The sequence below is a fragment of the Spodoptera frugiperda genome, chromosome 19 (assembly GCF_023101765.2).
Source record: "Spodoptera frugiperda isolate SF20-4 chromosome 19, AGI-APGP_CSIRO_Sfru_2.0, whole genome shotgun sequence".
NCBI lineage: Eukaryota > Metazoa > Arthropoda > Insecta > Lepidoptera > Noctuidae > Spodoptera > Spodoptera frugiperda.
The window spans coordinates 2521755-2540410 of NC_064230.1; the positions used below are offsets into that span (position 1 = coordinate 2521755).

The 18656-nt window shown below is 38.5% G+C and overlaps 2 protein-coding genes across 27 annotated transcripts in view; one reads left to right on the plus strand and one right to left on the minus strand.

Moving 5' to 3' along the window:
• Nucleotides 1–17674, minus strand: part of LOC118281273 (uncharacterized) — a 59403-nt gene extending 41729 nt beyond the window's left edge. The window contains exon 1 of one of the 2 annotated variants that reach the window (XM_050700921.1): nt 17390–17674. The gene's annotated coding sequence lies outside the window, so the exon portion shown is untranslated. The remainder of the gene's footprint in view (nt 1–17389) is intronic. The other variant, XM_050700922.1, reaches the window with a different exon arrangement.
• The window catches only part of LOC118281272 (uncharacterized), a 123450-nt gene that overhangs the window by 49582 nt on the left and 55212 nt on the right, over nt 1–18656 (plus strand). The gene's annotated exons all lie outside the window — the stretch shown is intronic.

Here is an 18656-nt window from a genome sequence, read left to right on the forward strand (position 1 = left end):
TGTTTTTCCTCTTGTATCCTATCATCCAAGTTAGGTCATGTCTGTTTACCAAACATCAAAATCTTTTCAAACAAACTTTCACATTTATTAATATTAGCATGATCTGTTAAAAATCTAAATCGATCCGATCGAGATTTTTGTTAATTTCGGCCGTCTGTTGGCTCCTAGGGAATTACGAGACCCGCAGGCAGAGTAAAGCGACAAATATATTATACACTTTACATACTCATCCGCAGCTGCGGACTACCTAGCGGGTTGTCCTTTCCGGCTCGAAAAGCAGGAGTAGGAACGGGGTGGTTATTTATTAGTCAGTAAGATTCTGACACTCCCTCTCGCCTCGTCCTAGCGAGAGAAGGCATTGGATGATTTTACCCCTTAAAAAAAACTCTTTACATACACACACGTACTTAGTTATCGCTTCTATATTGTTTACAACTCTCATATCACTGAGATTTCTGAGAATTGTAACATTATAATAAAAGTTTTCGTTCATAACAGGTTTTGCGCTGTTTTCTTCCATGTTTACATGTGTTTGCGAAACTCGTTTAATTCCTATTGTTCTGGTGCTTTTCCACCAGAGATGTGCTATGTAGCTATGCTACGAAGATGCAATAGCTAAGCTGTGAAACTTATGTGATCGCTTCAACTGATACTAAGCTATGTAGGCTATGCGAGGAATATGCGCAGCTCGAGTATACGATAGCACGCATCCTTAACATGCATATTTCCATATAAAAAAACATAGTTGATTCCATTTCCACTGGTGCTATACTATGTGTACCAATGTATATAATTGGTGGAAGGCAAACGCATTCACAGTAACATAGCATAGCACATCTCTGGTGTAAAAGCACCAGTAGTAGTAGTTATGGTACAGAAATTAAAATTACTCAATTTGTTATGTACCGGCTTTTATTTGCAACTTCTGGCTTATAAAAATGTCATTTTTAACTCTACTTTTAGATTAAAAGTAGCCTATTAGCTTATTATTAGTGTTATTCCAGACCATAATCTACCCCTGTTCCAAATTCTATCTCGATCCTTGCAGCCGTTTTGACGTGAATTATGTAAGATTATCATATTTTTAGTTCGGGGGAATAACAGATACAGATATGTTGTTGTTCCACATACATATATGTATATATATATGAAAGTCATCCTGTCTGTCCGTCCAGTAAGTCGGATTCGAGTATGACTCAACATCGCTATTATGTCAGACACTCAGTTCTTGTTTTTTAGAGGTCCCAAATATTTAGAGGTCCTTGGTAGTGGCGGTAAAACCATGCCGTTGTTTTGTTTTGAAAATGATGCTTCGAGAGTTCTTTTTTATGATGGTTTGGGCTACTATCCAGTGTTATCCGCGTTTCTTTATTTGACGCCGGTATTCCACGAAGTACACATACGGCGCATTCCAATAACCTACCTATCGGTAGATTTGCCTACTAGCGGTAGAATTTTGACACATTTTGTATGGAGCTTATGTCAAAATTCTACCTCTGGTAGGCAAATCTACCGATAGGTAGGTTATTGGAATGCGCCGATATTCCAGTAAACGAAACGCACCCAGACGAAGCACATGAAGCATACCCGTAGATGCGCTTAAATTAGATAAAAAAAAAGTTAATTTTCTATTCCACGAAGCACACATATGAATATAATTCTTATGGGTCTAAGAAATTAAATGTCGATAGAAGATTAAAATATTTATTATTTGAAAGACTAACTTAAACTAACGTCATTCTGTTTAATTATAATGTGATATACATGTTATTTTCATAATGTTCATTATAAATCCCGTAGATACCTTTTTTATTTTTTATAAAGAAATAAAAAATATCGAAGGGGGTTTCGGGCCTCCCGTAACCCCACTCACATAACGAAACACAACGCAAGCGTTGTTTCACGTCGGTTTTCTACTCGGCCGTGGTATCACTCCGGTCGAGCCGGCCCATTCGTGCCGAAGCATGGCTCTCCCACACTTAACGTTATACGGAACCTATCTCACTCGGTTCAAAAGTAACTTTAACTAAATTTTTTGCTTCTATCTGCAATGTTAAATTGGCACGTGTGTCGAATAACAAACGTTGGTTTAGTTTTTTCTTGTCTGCTTTCCTTGTAAACTGTAGTGTAAATAGATACGTCGCATATTCACGCCTTTTGTACACGAAGGGGTAGGCAGAGGTGCATATTAAGGCACGTAATGCAGCTATACAATGAACTACCACTTTTCATTATTTGTGTTGTAAGTCTCGTGTAATAGGGGGTGAGCCTATTGCCATATACTGGGTACAATTCCAGACTCAGTGCTACTACTGAGAAATTTTCGAAAAAAGTCCAGTAATACTTCCCCGGGAATCGAACCCGAGACCCCTTGTCCGGCGATCACTCGACCAGCGATTGTCTGTAACTTTTATTAGGTCGTTTCCAGTTAAATCTTAGTAATCTAATCTATTATTATAAATGCGAAAGTTTGTGTGAAATTTGTTACTAAATCACGTCAAAACGGCTTAAGAGATAGGTATGGAATTTGGAACAGGGGTAGATTATGGTCTCAAATAATTAATACATGGGACACTTTTTGTACCACGGTAACGCGACTAAACACCACCCCGTTCCTACTTTTTGAGCCGGAGCCCCGGTAAACCTACTAGGTAGTCCGCAATTATTGTTTAAAAGAATTTCTATTTTTGACTTCATCATCAAACCCAAATCGCCTTACTCAGCAAACAAACTCACAACTACTCGACCAACGACCCAACTATGTTTACGTTACATAAGTGTATGTGTAAAAGTTCAAGGTTCGATTCCGAGTTGAGATATAACCGAGTCACGTGACACCAATCAGAGCGTGCCATTGATATGTCAAAATAATTGGTGAATAAATTTACATAATCAAGCACCTTGTTTGTGTTAACAGGGGTTAGTGTTGGCCTATTGCCATATTATGCCGGCATAATTTTGTAGTACTAAGAAGTTTTACATTTGTGAAATATAACTATCGCGAGGCATACTAAGCCTATTGCCATATGCCGGTATAATTCTGTAGTACTAAGAAGTTTTACATTAATGAAATTAAGCCTTAATCTATAATATAAAAATAAGTTAGGTTTTCCTTCCTGACGCTATAACTCCAGTACGCGAACCGATTTCCACGGTTTTGCATTTGTTGGAAAGGCCCCGGGCTCCGTCAGGTTTATAGAAAAGAAAATGCAAGAAAAATTTAAGAGAAAAGCAGGAAAACAGGGAAAATAATTGGTGGCGAAACGGAGTTCGCCGGGTTTGCTAGTCTTTTATAATAACTACTACTATACTACAACTATCGTGAGACATACTAAATTGACTAAAAATCTCGGTTTACTCGCGTACATTAATGGAGAAAGGCTCTACTAGTTTTGAGTCACAGCGGGACCGGGTCAATCTTCGAAAAAAACCGTCAAAAAGTTAACGGCGTCATTATCCTCAACCAAAAGTTAACAATTCTGCCGATTAAAACACAAAATTTGGTTTCAATAAATTAAGCTGTGACACTGCTCTCAACCAATCCAATAAAAATAAGGATGATAATAAGCTACCACGATGCTTAATGACGCGGGAGAATAATGATTTGACTGCACGGTTGGCGCGGTGGCTAGGCAACTGGCTGCCGTGCAACGGGTAGCGGGTTCGATTCTCTTTGTGTGATCCACAAATTGTTGTTTCGGGTCTGGGTGTCATGTGCATGTGAAGTTGTATGTTTGTAAACGTATCCACGACACAGGAGAAAATCCTAATGTGGGGCAACGTTTTAAAAAATAAAACAAAGATTTGCTAAATAAAAGGTACACTTTATGACCTGTGACCATGGTAGCAAAATCAGCAAAGTCGTGGCGAAAAGCAAGTAGGTATACACGGTGCAACAAAAAGGGGGTATACATATCAAGTGCACGGTTTCTAGACAACATAACAAACGATACGGGAAGGGATTTTTAAACTCATGTTTTCATGGAACCAAGTTATGAATTTTTAAAATACATAAAATTGCAGAAACCGATTATCAAAATTAGGTAGATACAGGTACTAGGCGATCAGATTTACAAAAGAAATGTTTCGTAATAATAATATTAGCGATTGACCCCTGTAGTGTTGTGATACGTTTGTATGATTTAAAATCAAGAACCATCCGACTTCAAGTATTTGGTACCTTTTTTTAAACGTATTTTGAGCTTGAACTTCGTGTAGAGATCTATTCAATCTGTGTTCTTCAGTGCTTCTTGATGTATATGGATATTTTGTTACACGCTGTATAACAAAGTAAATAAGACTAATAAGTATTTATATAGAGTCTGTGCTAATGAAAAGAGTAAATAGACATGTAACTGCCACCAGAGACCACTCGTTACTTAATAGAACGTTTACCGACTTGCACGCATTCCGAGGTCATTCGTACAATGCCGGGCAGATACGTACGGACGTAATCTGTATGATTTTTTCTTAAAAAACAATCGCCAATATATTGTAATTTTATTTTATTCTAACTTTCGTGAGACATACCAAATTTATTATTATGTTATCGGCCGAATATGAGCCTCTAGCATGGCTTGAAACTAGTCGAGTTCCTCGTCAATCAGTTACGTGTGTAAGCCGATAACATAGTAATTAACCAGTATTGATGTAAAAAAGAGTAAGAACCGACTAAAGGTCCACGGGCCCGCATCGCACGCATCGTACGCATTCCGTATGACGTCATCAGCACGCATCGCATGTAGGCATTGCCGATGATGCGGTCCGTACGATGCGGATCAGTGGACGCAGTTGTATGAGTTTCTATACAAGACAAACTACAACCCGTTGGGTACGATGCGGGCCTGTGCACGCTTACCTTTAGTGACAATATAATTTCGTGAGAAATTATATTACAAATATTGCCCCTTAGCTCTTATTGTCCCTTTAGACCCGTGTGTACGGTGCGTCGCGTTCCGCGCGCGCCTCATAGAACCAGACCATCATAGATAGGGCCCAATAGGACTGATACCTGATCAGGAGCCCGGGACTACTTAGCGGATTCACGTATCTTTCCATGTAAAAAATATAGCTTAGCCAAGTCCGTTTCTACCAGCGCTAAGCTATACCAATGAATATGTTGGCAGAAGCCAAACGCTTCTCACATCTCTGGTGGAAAAGCACTCTGATGGCTGATATGATGATGATAGACGCAGGATAATATTTTAAGTGGGGAAGAGTCATGCTACGGCTCGATCGGAGTTATACCACGGCCTCACAGAAAACCGACGTAAAACAACGATTGCGTTGTATTTCGTTGTGTGAGTGAGGTTACCAGAGGACCAAATACTCCCTCCCCATCTTCCCCAACAAACCTTAAATTCCTAAGCTCCCCTATTAAAGGCCGGCAACACATTTGTAACGCTTCTGGTGTTTGAAGTGTCCATGGGCGGTGGCGACTGCTTACCATCAGGTGATGCGTCAGCTCATTTACCGGCTTGTTCCATAAAAAAATGAAATGAAACAAAGAAACAATAATAGTTATTACGTCTCATTATTAGTAGTACTATAATTTAATTGGCTGATCATCTGGTTAATAGCTGTGCGAAGTAGTATACAATGTAATTGAATGTCAGTGTCATTGTCATTGTAATACATAGTTATTAATGCGTTTGTTTGTCTTCCTATCACGGCTCATCGGAGGTATGAGGAGAATAGGGTAGATGACTAATTTTTTTCGTATGGTATAAGCCGGTAAACGAGTAGACGGATCACCTGACGGTAAGCAATCGCCGCCGCCCATGGACACTTGAAACACCAGAAGTTTTACGAGTGCGTTGCCGGCCTTCTAGGGGTTGGGAATTAAAGAGTTATTTGGGGAATTGGGGATTGGAAAGAGGGGTAATTGGGCCTTTGGTAACCTGACTCATACAACGCAAGCGTTGTTTTACGTCAGATTTCTGCGGGGCCGTGGTCGAGCCCGCTCATTCATGCCGAAGCATGGCTCTCCTACACTTAATACTCATATGTAATGATGCAGGATTGTCCTCTCTAAGAAGGACTCTAATTGAAGTATTGACATATATAATGAATCTAATGTTAGTAGGACACTTCACGAACAGGTTATGTTGATTCGAAACGATGCAGGCAATTATAAAGATACGCATATAAATTACCATTTACACAGTCGTTGTTACTTGAAGATAAACTATCGTTAAGTGATCTAAGCACATCAGTTGACTGGACAATCTCTTTACATGAGCTGCTGTTTACATGTGAACATTAGCTCATGACGATACCTAAGTACGTGTGTCGCCTGGACAGTCACCGCTACCATCAGTTGACTGGACAATCTCTTTACATGAGCTGCTGTTTACATGTGAACATTAGCTCATGACGATACCTAAGTACGTGTGTCGCCTGGACAGTCACCGCTACCATCAGTTGACTGGACAATCTCTTTACATGAGCTGCTGTTTACATGTGAACATTAGCTCATGACGATACCTAAGTACGTGTGTCGCCTGGACAGTCACCGCTGCCATCAGTTGACTGGACAATCTCTTTACATGGCGTAGTCTCAAGCTCCTAAATTACACATACACAAATTGACCGCATCAGCGAACTTTTATGCAATATTTACTATCAAATTCGGTTTGAGAAGTGGGTTATTTTAACTGACTGGTCACCGGTAACCTTTAGTTGGTCGTTGCTTAACTCGTTTCGTCATTGAGTTAAAGTTACTGCGGTGTGCCCTAATGATTTTGTGTTACGCTGCATTACGTCATTAGCTGGTTTGTGATTGACTTTAGTTATAAAACTGTCCCGTGCGGCTGCTGATGATAGAATAGATGTTTGTCACTTGTTATCACCGCTTCTTCAGATACTGCGGACTACCTAGCGGGTTACCGGGGCTCCGGCTCGAAAAGCAGGAGTAGGAACGGGGTGGTATTTTAGTCTGTAAGAGTCTGAAACTCTCGAGAGGGTGTCAAGGCGAGAAAAGTTATTGTATGATTTTCAAGTCGTCGACTTTAGGAATACAAATTTTAACAGAGACTGCACCGGCGCTGTTTGATCATCCTTATCTTTTTAAACTGTTATCTTTAATTGACCGAGGAAGACTACACAGGAAATGATGACCAATTTCTCATTTTGTAGAGGTCCATAGTCTGATGGACTTTCATTATATGGCCAACCTCGATACCAGCTGAACTGCAGATCCTTGGCATTCGACGTTAAAAGTCGATCAGCCAAACAGTTGTCTACGATACTAGCTACTCCCGTGCGGTTTCATGCACTGCTCGGCTCCTATTGATCGTAGCGTGATGTTTTACAGCTTGTAGCGTTCCTCGATAAATGGACTATCCAACACAGAAAGAATTACTCAATTCGAACCAGTCGTTCTGCAGATAAGCGCGTTCAAACAAACAAACTCTTCATCTTTTTATATTTTTTACGATATTGCAACCTTACATAAACTTGTAAGTTTTGTAACTATAGGGCAGTATACCATAATGGTCATTCACACTTTCTCTTCTCTTGAATAACTCGTTTTTTTCTTCATTATTTTTACCAGTAAATTGAATACATTACTGATGTACACTTCGCGTCAAAAATTTAAATGAAATGATATTTGCAGTATTTTTTTTTTGTGGTATAAGCCGGTAAACGAGCAGACGGATCACCTGATGGTATCTAAGCAATTGGCAAAGCCAATGGACACTTGAAACACCAGAGGCGTTACAAGTGCGTTGCCTTTTGGGGGTTAGGAATTTAAGGGTTGTTAAGGAATCGGGGATTGGGAAAGGGTAATTGTAATTGGGCCTCCGGTAACCTCACTCACACAACGCAAGCGTTGTTTCACTTCAGTTTTCTGCTCGGCCGTGGTATCACTCCGGTCGAGCCGGCCCATTCGTGTCGAAGCATGGCGAGCCCACAATTTCACCATTAAGTTTATATTACATTCTTTGTTGTATAGAAAAAAAATACACTATGCAAGAACAATGGTCTTGGCTGATTAAACAATAGCTGTATTTAACAAGAAATAGATAATAACGCATTAAATGATACTTTATTTCTAATTATAAGAAATACCTTCATCTATTATGCAACGTCACGCCTTTTATCCCCGAAGGGGTAGGCAGAGGTGCTCATTATGGCACGTAATGCCGCTATACAATGTAGGTACATCCACTTTTAACATATGTGTTATAAGTCCCATGTAATAGGGGTGAGCCTATTGCCATATACCGGGCACAATTGCGGATTCTGAGAAATTTTGGAAAAAAAGCTCAATAATGCTTTGCTCGACCAGGGAATCGAAGCCAAGACCCCTTGTCCGGCAGACACACTTGACTAGTCGACCAACGAGGCAGTCAAGTCAATCAGTGACGCAGTTTAATACATAAATTTTAAACGTATCATGGACATTGCGGTTTATATTGAAAAAAAAAAACAATCGACTTGTTGAATTTATTACTTTGTGGTTCAAGTAGTCTAAAGTTTGGGATTTCCAATGCTGATACGTGATCAGTGGCAGTCACCCTAACCTAACAACTAGCTACTTCCGCTGGCTCCTATTAGTCATAGTGTGATGTTTTATAGCCTATAGCCTTCCTCGATAAATGCTGTATCCAACTCGAAAAGAATAATTCAAATCGGACCAGTAGTAAACAAGCTCTTCAACTTTATAATATTATTATGTTAAATTAAAATAGATGGGTCTAGTCCAGAAAGCAAATACAAAGAGGAGATGTCATAACTGGATTTCCCTTTAACATAATGCGTGACACTTTAAAACATCTTATGTAGCCAAATAAAGAATATTTACACCCAAAAATAAATACTCTTCATTCGTTGTTGATTACACTTACATAACAACTTGTTAAATAATATGTAATAACATAAATAAACAATAACTGATATATATTTATAACTGTACTGATATGACTGCACAGTTGGTGCGGTGGCTGGGCAACTGGCTGCCGCGCAACGGGTAGCGGGTTCGATTCCCGCACGGAGCAACTCTTTGTGTGATCCACCAATTGTTGTTTCGGGTCTGGGTGTCATGTGTATGTGAACTTGTATGTTTGTAAACGCACCCATGACACAGGAGAAAATCCTAGTGTGGGGCAAAGTTTCCTGGGCGAAACAAAGTTTCCACAAAAAAATAAAATTGGACTGCCGTTTGTAGTATTGAAATAATCTTTTTACTACAAGCATATGAATATACATCACCAACCCGCATTGAGCAAGCGTGATGATTAATGCTCAAACCTTCTCCGTGCGAGATGAGACATTTGGTCAGCAGTGGGTATAAGGCTGTTGATGATGAATATGCTCACCCCTATTACATGCGGCTTAAAACAAATGATCTGTTCGTGGTTGGATGGAGATTTTGTCGGAATGCCTGAAGTACTGCGAGGCGAACTTATGAATGCTGTTAATTCCTGTTTAATTATGTTTTAGTTATGTATGTAAGTTGCTTTAATTGGTTGTCTACCGTTGTAACTTTTGAATTAAATAAATAAATAAATAACACAAGTGGTAAAATGTGTGTGCGAATGAACCAACCAATCGGAGCACTGAAAGCACGCTCGTTTCGTTTTCATTCAACGTAAATTAAATTCGTACTAAGGATACAGACTAGGCAACATCGCTCTCTGATAAACCTTACCTCATACAAAAGTAACTAATCAATAATAACTCGTGACTATGAATAAATCAAAGCATTTAACTCATCGGTAGGAAAATTTTACATAAATAGTGTGATTTATTATAACTATTATATAATAATATTTATTGTTAATATAATTTTTTTGTATTTACAAGGTATAAACGGAACGTTCCCAGACTTTATTTTATGTCATAATAGTTGTAATCAACTGCTTAAGGCATTTGCATGAATAACATGAGTTTTAGATTCTTATTGACTAAAAACCACCCCGTTCCTACTCCTACTCTTCGACCCGAGCCCCGGCAACCCATCAGGTTTTTTTTTTATAAAATAAAGTACAAATGAGCAGACGGGTCCCCTGATTGTAACCGATCAGCGCCGCTCATGGACACCCGCAACACCAGTGAAGTTACAGATGCGTTACCGGCCTTTTGGGAGTTAGGAATTTAAGGGTTGTTGGGGAATTGGGGATTGTGAAGATTGGGGGTAATTGGGCTTCCGGTAACCTCACTCACATAACGCAAGCGTTGTTTCTCGTCGGTTTTCGGTGAGGCCGTGGTATCACTCCGGTCGAGCCGGCCCATTCGTGCCGAAGCATGGCTTTCCCTCTACTTAGAACTTCTCCCACACTTTTTATTGAAGGTATGAAGGTCTTCCGCGGCTTGTGTGGCGTGGGCTCACGTCTTAAATAAACCAATAAGGATATAGTACATGTATTTTCCCAGACAATGTCCAGAATTAGTGCCGTGTAAGATTTACGATACAATTCACATCATTTGGTCTGATGTCCTACACTGTTTGCATATTAATGCACCATCTACCGACCAAGGCCGTCTTTATGTATTCTACTTGAAGTTTTTCCGGGAATAGAATGGTGGACGGTTGCTTTTTTGTAGTAATCTATTTGTTTTGTGAGATGTAGTAAATTTATTGTTATTGTTTTTCGGCTTACTCGCGTCGGTAAATGTCTGGCGAGGGACTCGACTAGTTTTAAGCTGATTGTCGCCGCGTCGTATAACGCGGAATGCTGGAATATAAGCCTTTAGTATAGCTTAAAACTAGTTAAGCCGAAAAAGATAATAATTAATTTATTACATGGGACTTATAACACAAATGGTGAAAAGTGGGTGTACATTGTACAGCGGCATTACGTGCCGTAATGTGCACTTCTGCCTACCCCTTCGGGGATAAAAGGTGTGACGTTGCATCGGATAAAACTGCAATTCTGGTTAAAAGTTAGAAGTGCTTTACCGGTCTTTCGGAGGTAAGGGATTGAGGAGAATTGGGCTTCCAATGACCTAACCCATTCGGAGAAGCACAATGCTAACGTTGTTTCACATCGGTTTTCTGTGCTTTCTGAGACGCCGTGTTATCACTCCGGTTAAGATATTCGTGTACGATTTTTTGGTAGGAAATATCATACATAGAGTTTTTTATCCTTTTCCATTCTCCTTGTGTTTCGTAGTATATTGATTATGCAAATACAATTGTCATTTATTATTTTCCTTTTCACAATATAACACTGCTACTACCCAGTGCCTACCCAATTTAACCGCAACGAAATTACGCTTTTATATATTATATCAAAAAAATATATAATTGGACACGTATTCTTATGAACCTTGGCATATTTTTTGTTTACGTTTACAACATTTGTATTTAATATTAGCTTTCCGATTGCGAAGCCGTTTGTGTAGATATTTAGTTCATTTCTCTCTGTATCGATTGGGTAAAATGCATTTGTTGTTACTACTTTTTTTTAATGGAATAGGGGGCAAACGAGCAGACGGATCACCTGTAGGGCTACTCCGGTTCTCGAATGCGAAGTTTCATTTAATCTTCGGCCGTAGGTTTTATTGATTTACTAATAAAATTACTTAAAATAACGTTTTATTTTTAATTTCATAAGAAAACCTATTTATTTATCTTCATTTCATTCGTTCATTTATGTTCACGAAAGTTGGCAATAAATGGAATTGTAGTACGAAATCTGCGAAGTTTAGGACGAAACTTCGTTTTTCGTTGAATTAGAGTAGGCCCCCTGATCGCTGATATCCGCAGCACAAGAGAACTCAAAGGTGCTTTGCCGGTCTTTTAAAAAGGAATACGGTCTTTTCTTGAAGGTTTGAAGGTCGTATCGGTTCGGAAATACTACAGACGACAACTCATTCCATAGTTTTACTGTGCGAGGCAGAAAGTTTCGGGAGAAGCGCACAGTTGTGGCCTGCCAACCATCTATATGATGGGGATGGAAGTGCTGTCGTGTAGGTCGATGGCGAAAAGAAGCGGCAGCTTAAAATACGTTTCGTCCTAAGTCCCAAGATCACGTGTTTTTCAAGGTCAGCCCACAAAACGTAATGGCGAGCTGATAATTTATTATAATCATATTCTAATACCTTGATTAATATTAACATTTATTTGCTAAGAAACTTGCTCTCGCACGCGGCTTTGTTTGGTCATAACATTTATTATTTTGGACGAGCCCGCCACAACCTCCCAAAACCGCTACAACTCCTTGTCTGTCCGACTGTCTTGGATCCCGCAACGAAATAAATCAAAAGATATTATTAAAGGTGAAGAAAATAATGTCCGTACTTCAAGGAACTTCTTCGAAATTCTTAGAGGAAAAGAAAACGAGAGTTTCCAGTAGTCATAACTTTTTTTATAACGTTGCCCCACTCTAGGTTTTTCTCCTGTTTTGTGTCGTGGATGTGTTTACAAACATACAAATTCATATAAACAGAACACACAGACTCGGATCAGATAAAGAGTTGCTCCGTATAGGCATCGAACGCTACACGTTGCACAGCAGCTAGTTGTTTTGCGTGCGGTCAAATAAATCAGTCATATCATTTACATTGTTTTAGTTTTAAAATACTATTTAAAAAGTCTTGATAAACTAGAACTCAAGTTCATTTAGTGCTATCTGGTTAGCAAAAAAATGCAGACTAGTAGATTTAGTTTTGATTAAAAATAATCAGCTAATGAAAAATTGTGAATGTTTTATAAGTGTGGGAGAGCCATGCTTCGGTTGATCGGTGATACCCACGGCCTCACAGATAACAGACGTTATCTATAAAACAAAGTCGTTTTCTCTGCCCCTATGTCCCTTTGTATGCTTAAATCTTTAAAACTACGCAACGGATTTTGATGCGATTTTTTTTATAGATAGCGTGATTCAAAAGGAATGTTTATATGTATAATACATGCGTAATATATCACCATTGCACCCATACGAAGCTGGGGCGGGTCGCTAGTAATACATAAGATAAATTTTATTCCACGGGCGAAGACACTAGTTTATTTATATGTAAAGATATATTTTTATATACAGTGATAGATGATATTATAATACACGTATTATTTATACATAAATAACTAGTTTGTCAAGATTATTTTCCTTAATTTATATGTTTACTACTTATCTCGCCTCACAATCAATACAAGTTTACATAAACAACGTTTAAAAGAAAAATCGTATACTTTTTTTTAAGGGAAAATCATCCAATGACTTCTCCCGCCTTGGGCGACGCGAGAGGGAGTGTTAGTCTCTTACTGACTAAAAACCACCCCGTTCCTACTCCTGCTTTTCGAACCAGAGCCCCGGTAAACCCGCTAGGTAGTCCGCAGCTCCGGATCAGGCATCAGCCCTACTGCGGTCGGAATTCGAGTGTTTTATAAACAACAATAAAATAAAAAACCGGCCAAGTGCGAGTCGGACTCGCCCATGAAGGGTTCCGTAACAGCAAGTAGATGACATAATATAAAAGTTATAAAATAACTTGGTTTTACATAGTGTTTGTATGAACGACAAAGTTATATTTGCGGTTTTTGAAAATGTTTTATTTCTTAAAAATCAATAATGATATCTGGTTCAAACCAATTTTCGTTGTAAGTTTCTATTGAAATCTACAGCATATATCTTTTTTTAGCTTTCTCACTCACTTATTTTAAAAGTTAGAGGGGGGGGGACACTGATTTTTCCACTTTGGAAGAGTCTAACTTTCAAACGATTTATTTGACGAAAACTGGTTTTAGAAACCTTAATGTCTTTTTCTAAAGTCCTATCCATTGATACCAATCACGGATAGGTTAGCTGAAAAAAAAAATTTAGACAGACTCACTCAGAATCTATAAGGGTTCCATTTTTTGCCATTTGGCTACGGAACCCTAAAAAGGATTCGAATCGATAGCAAGGAAACAGGACACTACTATTATTGACCAAACCGATGGTATTTTATAAAAAGTCGAATAAAAAAACACAGGTAACAGAATTCCGATCATACCGAAATATTTTCGTATCGAACTAAATTAAATATTCGATCAGCTGGGTATTGTTTTAGGAGCTATTTTTTGCTTGAAAGAGGTAAAATCATCGAATGTTTCCTCTTTGGGTGAGGCGAGAGGGAGCGTCAGACTCTTACTGACTAAAAACCACCCCATTCCTACTCCTGATCTTCGAGCCGGACTCCCTGTAACCCGCTAGGTAGTCCGCAGCTCCGTATATAATCTCCATACTCGGCAGTTGATGTGCAAATCACAATAAAAAGGAAAGCGCACCCTCATGCGTGAGGACGGGTGTCTTAAACCCCCGAGCCACCACATCATATCAATATCATATTAAATTAAGTGTGGGAGAGCCATGTTTCGGCACGAATGGGCCGGCTCGACCGGAGTGATACCACGGCCTGACGGAAAACCGACGTGAAACAACGCTTGCGCTGTGTGAGTGAGGTTACCGGAGGCCCAATTACTCTCTCCCCAATCTTCCCAATCCTCGATTCCCCAACAACCTTTAAATTCCTAACCCCCAAAAAACCGGCAATGCACTTGTAACGCCTCTAGTGTTTCAAGTGTCCACGAACGGCGGCGATTGCTTACCATCAGGTGATACGTCTGCTCGTTTACCGGCTTATACCCTATTAAATAAATAAAAATCATAAAATATCGTCAGCCTGCAAAAATAAGTGACCACTGCTGACCAAAGCCTCTCACGGAGAAGGTTTGAGCATTAATCACCACGCTTGCTTAATGCGGGTTGGCGATTTTAAACTTATAATTAGAAATTATAAGCCCATGTTTTCCTTCACCGTTTGTCAGTGGTGTCTAAATAATCTTAGAAAGTACGTATTTCCCAAGGCTAACAACGTAACTGTAACTACTCGGGTGTTGAGGGTGTCCATTGGCGGTGCTAATCGCTTACCATCAGGTGATCTGTCTGCTCGTTTGCCTCCTACTTCACCGTAAACTTGGGACAAGTAGTACCTCCTATTTATACCGTCATCACCATGATGTCAGCTCCTATTACTATGTTGTATATGAAAATGTAATTAGTATGATATACACAGGAATTTGTTTATGAATGGCCAGGCATTGTTCTAGCCCTAATTAATTTTAAACATAGGTACATAATGAGCACTATGTTTATAAATACGGCTGTCGATCTGTGTCATTGGTTGGTCGACGGAAATGCTATTATTTAGGTATGTCTATCTTAGGTATTAGAGAAAAGAGTTTGTAGTTTAGCTCTTCCCTAGTAGGGCTGATGCCTGATCCGGAGCTGCGGACTACCTAGCGGGTTTACCGGGACTCCGGCTCGAAAAGCAGGAGTAGGAACGGGGTGGTTTTTAGTCAGTAAGAATCTGACACTCCCTCTCGCCTCGCCCAAGGCGGGAGAAGTCATTGGATGATTTTCAAAAAAAAAATGATGCTACTACTTAACACATGAAGCAAGTATTAAGAGGAGATGCCATAATGTGATTGTGCACTGTGACACAAACTACGGCCCTGTCCAATGATATTATAAGTAAACAGGTGTAGATAGGTTATAAGCGCTCAGAGAGTGGCACATTAAAATGTGGACAATAGAGTAGTTAACTAATTTTTATTTTAATATCCGTCTTGTAGATTATTTTCAAACATTACACACGTATTTTTAATTTCCTTACGGAAACAAATACTTTCGAGGATATATTGATATGAAATATCGCGTGACGTTACTTCTAGGTTCATTTTATACATAGAAATTACGTATTTGCTCCTAAACTTTGTGGTGGTGTGGAAGTGGTAATGGATTCAGCTAAGTTATGTTTTTTATATGGAAAGAAACGTGATATGGATAGTTTCCCTACTATCATTACATCGCATACTCGATCTGCGCATCTTCCTCGCACAGCTACATAGCTTAGTATCAGTGGAAACGGTCACATAGTTTCACAGCTTAGCTATTACATTTTCGTAGCATAGCTACTTTTTTTTCATTCCGGTTACGCCGACGAAATCGTTATCAAAAGCTAGTATTTATTGTTAAATCTAGAAAAAGCTAATCAGTTTATTTTTATCGCCGATATATATCACGTTATATATTTTTGTTGTTTTTTTTTGTTAAATTTCGTATATTTATTGTGTTATTGTCATTGAGACCATATTCATAGTATATATGTATAGTGTATATAGTAGATAATATAATATGATGTAACTCCACACAATACTGAATGCAAATTTTACTGGTTTTGTTTTATTTTATTTATGTTTTTTTGGATTATTTATAGCATAATATATGTCGTCGCCGTGTTATAAAATAAGTTTGACTATTATGTTTATGCGAAAGTTGATTATTACTTTTTTGTTAGATGTATAACTTCGAAATGGATGATTGAAATTGGATGAGATCCTGCTTACATAATAATTATTGAAAGATTGTGTGTGTGTGTGTTTGTGTTTAGTATTTTTTATATGAGTAGGATTTTTCTCTTTTCAATATAAACGGATAAATTAAATGTCTTTTTTATGATATTAGTTAATATAGACTATTATTAAAGTAGTATGTTCACCGCCTATTACATGGGACTTATAACACAAATAGTGAAAATTGGGTGTACTTTGTATAGCGGTATTGTATAAATACTGTTTCTGTTTATGAGTTGTGTGTAACTAATATAATTTTGTATAGAGGTTATATCAAAATTAAATCACTAGTAACTAAATCTACAGATAGAGATACATAGGTTATTAAGACTGGTCCATTTAAACACTGTTAAAACCATCAATATACATTCTTCTAACAGTCAATTGAAGTAGCTTTGTTTTCTGAGAGAGGAAATTCATCCAATGATTTCTCCCGCCTTGGGTGAGGCGAGAGAGTGTCAGACTCTTTCTGACTAAACACCACCCCGTTCCTACTCCTGCTTTGAGCCGGAGCCCCGGTAACCTGTAAGGTTGTTCGCAGCCCTTGTCGAATAGCTAACAAGGCGATATAAAATTTAAATACGTATGGAGCAACACATAACTGAAGCAATCGAAACAATGTAACCAAGAATTGTATTGTGAATCAGATTGAAAAAGAGTAACCTATGGAATTTCTTGCTCGTTCTTCTCCATAGGAATCTACATTTTGGAACGAGCAAATAGAGCAACTAGAGGACTGACCGACAGACAGACGTTAATAATATTATTATATTTGCTTTGACGTTCAAAAGTGCCTTCCTGGTCTATTTGAAATAAATAATTTTGACTTTGACTTTGGCAATAACGAATGGAAAACTCCATCGATCGTCCAAAAGTCAATATCCTTTTATCGAAGAAAAAATCCTTGGCTAGGCTCACCATCCATTTTAGTTTTTAGTCAAACCTATAAATTATCAGCTAAATTCACAAATAGACATATAAGGTTACATTACACGAATTATAACAAGACATAACACTCACAAAACAACAACACAAAACGAAACTTACTGCAAAAACAAGCTTTTTAAAGCTTTTCCAAAAATTAATTTCTACACTTCACTTCTCAAAAAACTGTTGTACACTATAAAAAACACTTTTTCAATTTAAAAAAATACACTAGCACTTTTATTCCAAACGGATTTTTGTTAACGATATATTTTTTTATTTTATGTTTGTTTTTGTTGCGAACTTGACGACCGTCTCGCTCGAGTGTCGCCGGCTAACTGAATGTGAATTGTGTTGGTGGCGCACACGCAGGTGTGCGGTCGAACCTCAATGGGGGACGGTGTCATGCAATATGAGTGTATTTACCATTTTAGGTGAAGCTTTTCCGGACTATTTTTTTTTCTTTATTTGTTTTTTCTTTTGATAAAGTTTGACTGCCTCGTTGGTCGAGTGGTCGCAAGTGTGACTGCCGAACAAGGGGTCTCGGGTTCGATTCCCGGGTCGGGCAATGTATTACTGGGGTGTTTTCGGTTTTTCGAAAATTTCTCAGTAGTAGCACGGAGTCTGGAAATGTGCCCGATATATGGCAATAGGCTCACCACCTATTACATGGGACTTACAACATAAATTGTGAAAAGTGGGTGTACACAGTGGCATTGCGTGCCATAATGTGCACCTCTGCCTACCCCTTCGGGGATTGAAGGCGTGACGATATGTATGTATGTATGTTGATAAAGTTTTATGAGTAAGTGGTAAAGGTTATGTGTTGTTGGCTAAGTTTCCTGTCAATTTTATTTTGTGTTAAGTGATGTTATTTTGTTCTAAGTAGGTATGTGGTGAGAGGTGTTTTATTTTTTAATTTCGATTTTGTTTTTATGTTGTCTTTCTTGTTTATTATTTGTTTTGTATTTTCGTTAATTTTAATTTGAAATGATTTGGATTTTGCGAAGAGGTAGAGAGCTTGATAATATTTTGACCATGTTTAGTTACGTCATTGAAGAAAGTAAAATATGCCAAAAATAATTTGGAATATTTCGAAAATTCCAACAATTCTTGAATCAGTCAATCAAGAATAAGGGTCTTTTTCCACCAGAGATATGCTATGCTACGTTGTTTTGGGTGCGTTTGGCTTCCACCAATCATATTCATTAGTCCACATATCTTAGCACTGAAACGGGTTCAACTAAGGTATGTTTTTTTGTTTATATGGAAAGATACGTACAATGTGTGCTATGGATGGTTTTTCTACTGCCCATACATCGCGTACTCGAGCTCCGTATCTTACTCCCATAGCTACATAGTTTAGCATCAGTAGAAACGATCGCATAGT